Below are 8,461 nucleotides of genomic sequence, written 5' to 3' on the forward strand. Positions count from 1 at the left end.
ACAAAGTGCACTTCTAAGTCATACTTTATATGCCAATATAATTAATGACTGTCAACTACTCTTTTCTAGAAAAATATTAATTCCATGTAGTAGAAACACCACATGTTTAGTGAGCTTTTGATTGATTTGACAAAATACTTGATAAAATCTGGCTCATAGTTTGAGAAGTTTCAGTGAACAGTTAGCTATTTGCATTGTTTCTGGACTATGGCCATACGTGGTAATATGGTAGCAAATGAATAGTGTCCTAGAGATGCTCACCTCATGGTGGCTAAAGGAACAAAACCAATAGATATCCTTCAAAAGCACATCTTTCATGGCCTACTTCTTTCCTAGGACTATGTCATCATTCCATTCTGCCACAAAGTCATGAGTGGACTAATCCATTGGTAATATTAGCAATCAATTCAACTAACTGTTACTAAGCCCCCATCACATAAATCTTTTGAGAAAACGTTGGCATCCTGGAGACTCTCAGGTCCTTGGTTTCAGCTATCTGTGAAGCAAGCCTGCAACCATTTTGTTATAGCACAATGTTCCAGAATACATTGATTTTCCTTCGGTGAATTCATGTTGTGCTTCAACAACTGGAATTTGGTTGTTTATGTCAAAAAGAACCTGACCAACAAATATTCCTTTTATGATCCCATGTCTGACTCTTGATAATGTTTAATTGGCTAGAATACTATGCTAGTGGTACCATGGTTCAGGACTTAGTATTTCTGCAGAACTCTCTTCAGTTTGTGAATGAGACTTACAGAAAGTTGTCTGTAAAAATTATTTATCAAGAAATTTTTGAAAATGAAAGTTAACTTTTAATATGGATGCAACTATTTAAGCATAAAGAAATAAAGATAAGGATACATGACTATATGTGTGTGTTTAGGATGAATAAAACAGGAAGCAATTAGATTAAAGGTAATGTTATCTTTGAGTCTATCTAATTTTTTCTCTTTTTTTCAGATGAATGAACTGAGGTAAAAATGAGAATTATAATAATCAGTAATATTATCCTGGTTTCTTGAATTCTAGATCTATGAGGTTCTGTGTGGATGAAAGAAATGTAGCCTGTTGTGACATTTCCTATGTGGGTCCCAGTGTGCCCTTTGTAAACTGAATGACCAATGCTGGGTGATATCTCAAACTCATTATGACTCTAATATTCTATGATTCAATTTATGCAATCATAATGAATGTTCATATGTCAGAGTGCCTTGATTTTGTTGAAAGATTTGAATCAAAGCTCTACTTTAGAAAGAAAAGTCTTAGGTGACTAAGAGAAAGGAAACAAGGTAGGTCTCAAGGAGCAAAAACTAACCAAGCCAAGTGGCACAAATTAAGACCAATATAGAATTGCCATTTTTGCTGGATGTTTGCAAGGTGACCCATCATAGTCTTTTTAGTAGCCATATCTCCATTCATATGTGGATATTAAAGAAAATTGTCTGTTTACTCTTTTGCCTTTAGTCTAAATAAAAGTTTTTTTTTCAGTTAAAAATCTATCAGAATCAGATTGAGGAAATAATTTAGTGGTGAATAGAGGAAACTTCATCCTTGGAGTTGAAATGTATTATATTCAAAAGGCCTTAGTCACGATGCCACTATTGAATCACTCAGATCTTAAAGTAAGTTATGTGGAGACTATTAATGATAATGCATTTTTCAGTCAGGCATAACTTCTCTTGACATATTAAGAAAGCCAAATTAAAGCTGTTTTACTAAGAGGTAGGTTTAGATAAAGAAGCTAATGTTTATTGTGTATATATGCTCATTCAACCTAAGTCTTTCTATAGAAATTCCCTTTATATAGAAAAGAGGTAGCATTTATATCTAATTCAAAAAATTATTAAATATATTAAATGAGATAAGATGTATAAAGAACTTACATGTTTGGCATGTAGACAGTCCCTAAGAACTGCTCCTATGACTAAGTCTTGGAAATTGACATTGAATATATACATATGTCAAATATATATATATATATATATATATATAATGAGATAGTATTGGAAAGTGAGAGTGAATATATATATAGATATATATATATATATATAGAGAGAGAGAGAGAGAGAGAGAGAGAGAGAGGAGAGAGAGAGAGAGAGAGAGAGAGAGAGAGAGAGAGAGAGAGAGAACATTGATATAAGGGAACATAGTTAAGATAGACTCCAGACAGACTCCCATAGACAAGAAATTGTTAAATGAACCTTGTGGGTTTTTAGCAACTAGTGGAGGAAATTTGATCAAAGATGGGTTTGGTTTGGTTATTTTGGGACAGGGTTTCTCTATGTAGCTCTGGCTGTCCTGTAGCTACTTCCTATACAAACCAAGTGAGCCCTGAACTCACAGATCCACCTGTCTCTGCCTCCCAAATGCTGGAACAAAAGGTATGTACCACCATGCCTGGCAAGACATGTATTTTTATGTCATCAAATCAATAATTAATATTTATGGCAGCATTTATCATTATCAGTACTTTCATAAATACATGAAAATGTATAAAACACCAATGGCTTATGGTCTAAGATCAAGAATTGACAAATGGGACTTCATAAAATTGCTAAGCTTCTGTAAGGCAAAGGACACTGTCAATAGGACAAAACGGCAACCAACAAATTGGGAAAAGATCTTTACCAATCCTACATCTGATAGAGGGCTAATATCCAATATATACAAAGAACTCAAGAAATTAGACTCCAGACAACCAAATAACGCTATTAAAAAATGGGATATAGAGCTTAACAAAGAATTTTCAACTGAGGAAACTCGAATGGCTGAGAAGCACCTAAAGAAATGTTCAGTATCCTTAGTCATCAGGGAAATGCAAATAAAACAACCCCGAGGTTCCGTCTCACACCAGTCAGAATGGCCAAGATTAAAAACTCAGGTGATAGTAGATGCTGGTGAGGGTGTGGAGAAAGAGGAACATTGTTCCATTGTTGATGAGACTGCAAGATGGTGTAACCACTTTGGAAATCAGTCTGGCAGTTCCTCAGAAAATTGGACATAGCATTACCTGAGGATCCAGCTATATCATTCCTAGGCATATACCCAGAAGATGCTCTAACATATAACAAGGACATATGCTCCACTATGTTCATAGCAGCCTTATTTATAATAGCCAGAAGCTGGAAAGAACCCAGATGCCCCTCAACAGAGGAATGGATACAAAAAATGTGGTACGTTTACACAATGTAGTATCACTCAGCTATTAAAAACAATGAATTTGAGAAATTCTTAGGTAAATGGATGGAACTAGAAAATATCATCCTGAGAGAGGTAACCCAATCACAAAAGAACACACATGATATTCACTCACTGATTATTGGATATTAGCCCAGAACCTTGAAATACTCAAGATTCAACTCACAGGCCACATGAAGCTCATGAAGAATGAAGACCAAGTGGGGGTGCTTCGGTTCTTCTTAGAAGGAGCAACAACATACTCAAGGGAGCAAATATGGAGACAAAGTGAGGGACAGAAACTGAAGGAGGGGCCGTCTGGAGACCATTCCACCTGGGTATCCATTCCATGTACAGACACCAAAGGTAGATGCTGATGTGGAAGTCAGGAAGTGCATGCTGACAGGAGCCTGACATAGCTGTCTCCTTAGAGGTCTGCAAGAGTCTGACATATTCAGAGGCAGATGCTCACAGCTAACCATTGAACTGATCATGGGGTTCCCAATGGAGGAGTTAGAGTGAAGACTGTAGGAGCTGAAAGGGTTTGCGGCCCCATGAGGAGAGCTACAATACCAACCAATCAGAGCTCCAAGCGTCTAAACCACCATCCTGGGAGCACTTAGGGAGGGACCCATGGCTCCAGCTGTATATGTAACAGTTGAGGGCCCTGTGGAGAAGGCGGGAGAAGAGATCCTTGGTCTCATGAAGGCTGGATGCCCCAGTGGGTGGGAATTTGAGGGTGGGGAGGTGGGAGTGGGGGGGTAGGTAGGGGCACATCCGCAGAGAAGCAGGAGGAGGGGTGAGGAGATAGGGGGTTCCTGGGTGTGGGGGGGGAATGGGGTAAGAGGATAACATATGAAATGTAAATATAACATCCAATAAAAAAGAAAATTTGTATGTATGCATATGTGTGTATTTCATGGAATTTTTCTGTACACTAAATGGTCATGTCATTATTTCCACTTTTTACATAGAAACATTGATTTAGAAGCTTTATATTTATATAGCTTCTCTGGCCAGAAACAAGGGGAGAGGCAAAAAACAAGCAGACAAACAAACAAAACCAGAACAACACAACAATGATTCTTCCACAGACGAAGCTCTTCCTTGCCTTCGTGTCTCTCTCCTTAACTCATTTCTCCTGGGAGGTAGTTCAAAGATATGGAGGATTATACTTCCCCTATTTTTACCTCCTGACCTTGTTGCCTGATGGGGACTCACGGAAAGAGTAATTTCCTATCTGGACATTGACCCTGTGAATTTTGTATCTACCTCAGACCATTTCAGAAGCAGCAGCCATCAACAATTCATAGACCAGTTCTAACCACAATATAACTGCAGGGATGCTTATGTGAAACTTTTCCATCGGAGGAATACAAACAGTTCCATCGATTTTGCTATCACTCCAGAGGTAAGTGTGAAAGCTATAAATATTGCGTAGGGGGTAGGATTTAGGGAAGGGATGGCATAATGATTTCTGAATTGTTTTCTGACTTTGCCAAAAAGCATTACTGAGAAATACAAAGTGGGTGCGGTCAATTCTTAGCACCTCAGAATGCCATTACAAGAAGTTATATAGCCCATAATTCTACTTTTATGAAAGTCTACCAGTCTACTCCAGAAAGAGGTATTGACATGCTTAGTGTCACACTCCATACATGATAGTTAAGTGTAAAGGTATTGCGTTATGTACTCCAAACATAATTAATATGTAACAAACATATAGCCATGTATAAAGCACACAAATGTAGCCAGTCTCAAAAGCTGGATGTTTATAGTCATGATCATTCCTTCAAGCTTCTCTGTATTGTTAGGGTTTCTATTGCTTTGATAAAATACCATGACCAAAATCAAGTTGGAGAGGAAAGGATTTATTTCAGATTATTATTCTTAGGTTACGCTCCATCACTTGAGAGAAGTCAATGCAAGAACTTAAGGCAGTATTTGAAGCAGAGGCCATAGAGGAACATTGCTTACTGGCTTGCTCCTCCTGGCTTGCTTGTCCCAGGACGACCAGGTCAGGGATGGCACTGATCATCAAGGGTGAGGCTCCTGACATCAATCATTTATGAGAAAAATGTCCCACAGGCTTGTCCACAGGCAAATGAACTGATGTTGAGGCCATCAGAATGTGTGTAGACGAGAGTGGCTGAGTTGTGCAGAATGGTCATTCTACTTTTGCCTGACTTTACTCACACAGAGCCATGGAGTTCTTCATAAGACATGTCTAGGTCTGTGCTGTGCAGTGTTCTGAGGAGCAGAACCTCTGTTATTCAAATCAGGAACTGAGGCCAACCATTTTAGGAATTCCACAGGCCAGTAAGTTGACCTCTTGCAGGTAGCTGACTTTTCTTTTTCTTTCTTTCCCATCTCTTCTTGTGGGAAGTTGGACATACCATTATCTCTCAATGACCACCCTCATTGAACTTCCCTTATGTTATTGTGAATCAGCACATCAGATATTTAGATAGGCCTCTCAGTCTCACTTGTACTGCCTTGTTTGGAAGGACTCTCAATAGCACAGCCTTTTGTTCTAGCAGAGTGATGACTAGGCTGGAAACTGGGAATCATGGCTCTAGTTTCAACTTCGATATTAATGTTCAGGGTGACAGTTAGAATGTGACTTTTCTTTTCTAGTTCTGTTTTCTTATTTAGACAAGATATTTGGGACTGATAATCTCTAAGGTCCCTGTTATGGTTAATACTAAACCTACTAAAAGCCAGAAGGTAAGGACAATTGGATCAGAATTGACTGTCCATTTATGGGTTACAGACAACTTTCAGCCTTTGTGTATTTAGAATTTTGGTGATATACAATGGGCAAAAATCAGGGAGAAGGGAAGTTACTTGATCAAGGCTAAGAACAAAAAAAGATAAAACCATAACTTCTAACTTCCTGTCCTGAACTTCGGGTTCTTTTCAGTCTGCCTTCTGCATCAGCCATTTCAGAGATTCTTTGCTTGGTGATTCCTAGACACACTTGAGAGTTGCACCATTCCCATCAAAATGTGAAGTCTAGTGCAATCCCAGATTAAGTAGGATTTTCTCTACTTTTTTTTTTTAAAGTAGAGCAGTCTTACTATGTTGCTCAGGCTGATTTCAAATTCTTCAGAGGCACGTGATACTATTTCTAAATACTTTGTACATTTTAAGTCTATTATATTTGGTGAGAAAGAACCAAATAATGTTTTAGCATTTGTTCATTAAGATAGTGATTTTCTTTATTAACTAAGAAGGAACTACAAATGCAATTTCAGACACACAAAGAAGAAAAGGGACCTTGGCCACAGCTTCTCCCTGAGTAAATGAACCTGGCATTCAAGACTTTCTGTCACCTGTTTGTGACTTTCTTTTTTTTTTTTATACATAAAGTATAAATTGTTTATTTTCCTTCTAATCCTTAGTTCAATACATAGACGGCTTTTCTTCACCCTTTGGGTTGACAATTTTCTCTAGGTTGCTGCTGCTGATGTGGTAAAGCTCAGCATAGAAGGCCCTCAGGTCCAGCACTATGGCCCTAAGCGCCCCATAGGCTGCTTAATCTCGCTCATGCACCAAGGCCCGGTAATCCATTACATGTGTGTCCTTGGAGGCCTTGGCTACAGCATCCCCACGTTCTGAGAAGTACTTGGAAATGGTTGTCTGGAAAGCTTCTACTTTGATCTTGACAGCATTCACTCTCTCCAGCACCTTCTCCTGAATTGCCACCCCAAAATCATTTCCATCCTCAATCTTGGGGATCAGGTGCTGGATCCATGTGATCACCAGAATGCACTTCTCTTTGAGAGTCCAGACTTCTGGCTTAACCAAAGCAAGCAGGGCCAGAAGCTTCTCATTCCCAGGGAGGAAGCCACATTTAGGGACTTCTTTCTTCTCCTGCTTGTCTGTTTCCATCTCATCATCCTTGGGAGGGGGATCTGGGATAGGGATGTCCAGAGGAGCCCGGAGGGAGGAGAGGTCAGCCACATTGAGGGAATCCTCTTGCAAGAGCTGACTCAGGGATATGATTTTCCGTGGCAAGAAAGTGCAGAGGAAGTCATCAGCCTCCTGGAAAAGGTTTTGTCTGAAGACATCCACCTGTTTACGAGCTTCTCCACTCAAGCGAACCCCACAAGGCTTGGCCATGCTTCCCCAGTTGCCAGCACTCTAGTCTTGTTTGTGACTTTCTATAGCATTGACTCCTTCTATACTTTCCCAATCAATTTCTTTCTCTTGTCTATGAGGCCATCCAACTCTGTTGTAGCTTTCATAATTCTCATTCCTTGATTTATCTTTTTGCCTTAACAATTCCAATTTATCCAATGTTTATGTCCAGCATACGTGCAATGATACTTTCTCTGAAGCTCTCACCTGGAGGCTGGTGTTTATTTTAACCTACAAGTTATTATCTCAGCCTGTGAATGATGCCTAACATGTTGACCTGATGCTGTCATTCCTTGCTGCATGTCTTCTCGGCCATCTCCTGCCTGGGATTTTTAATGGCACATACACTCTCTGTATCTTTCCCTCTATAAGAATGAAAACTGATGAATTAAGAGCTTTATGAATACCTGAACGAAGAATTAACATGATCAAATGTGTTGTTTAAAAATTGTGTGACTTTTAGAATAATATAACACTTGTTAAAGAACAAGTTTAACAACCTATTTAGAAGTTGTATTTTGTAAGTAAAATTTTAATTGATATTTGTCTAATCAAAAGCCTAAATAGTTTTGTCTGGACTCTTGTTTCTTTAAAAAGAACTCCATTGGAGAATTGGTAACCCAAATTACTAAATTTATTTTAAAAAATAATTTTTTTAAAGGTAGATGCCATTTGTAAAAATATGTATTGTCTGGAGAAGTTTTTCCTGGTAGAGTTAATTTTGAGATCTTGTTGTGCTTCCTACTGGCCATGACACTGTAGACGAGTCATTCCATTCTTCAGCCAGAAGATAATGGTGTCTGTTAAGTGGAGTTGATGTGATAATGGGATCGAAAATGTTCTGCAAACTGAAAAGAGCATCATGCATAATGGAGACTTATTATCAGTATTATTATTTTAGAAGTCATTCATTGGGGCATGAAGGCATTCTGTACAGCTCCTTTGAGTGCTGCTAAGTATATAGACTGTGTTTACAAGTTTAGTGCAACTCTAGTATGATGGCTAGTTTTACTTGTTAATTTGACACAATCTAGAATCACCTGGAAAGGAAGTTTAATGGGAGATTGTTGAATATGATTGCCTTTTCGGCATGTCTGTGAAATTATCTTGATTACATTGACTAAAGGGGAACACCTGT

General features: G+C 38.6%; 1 pseudogene; it reads right to left on the bottom strand.

The window, feature by feature from the left end:
- Positions 1–6,550: 6,550 nt before the first annotated feature.
- On the bottom strand, positions 6,551–7,321 carry LOC114609430 (annotated as a pseudogene).
- Positions 7,322–8,461: the final 1,140 nt, after the last annotated feature.

Source organism: Grammomys surdaster, unplaced genomic scaffold, assembly GCF_004785775.1.
Source record: "Grammomys surdaster isolate TR1022 unplaced genomic scaffold, NIH_TR_1.0 125956, whole genome shotgun sequence".
NCBI lineage: Eukaryota > Metazoa > Chordata > Mammalia > Rodentia > Muridae > Grammomys > Grammomys surdaster.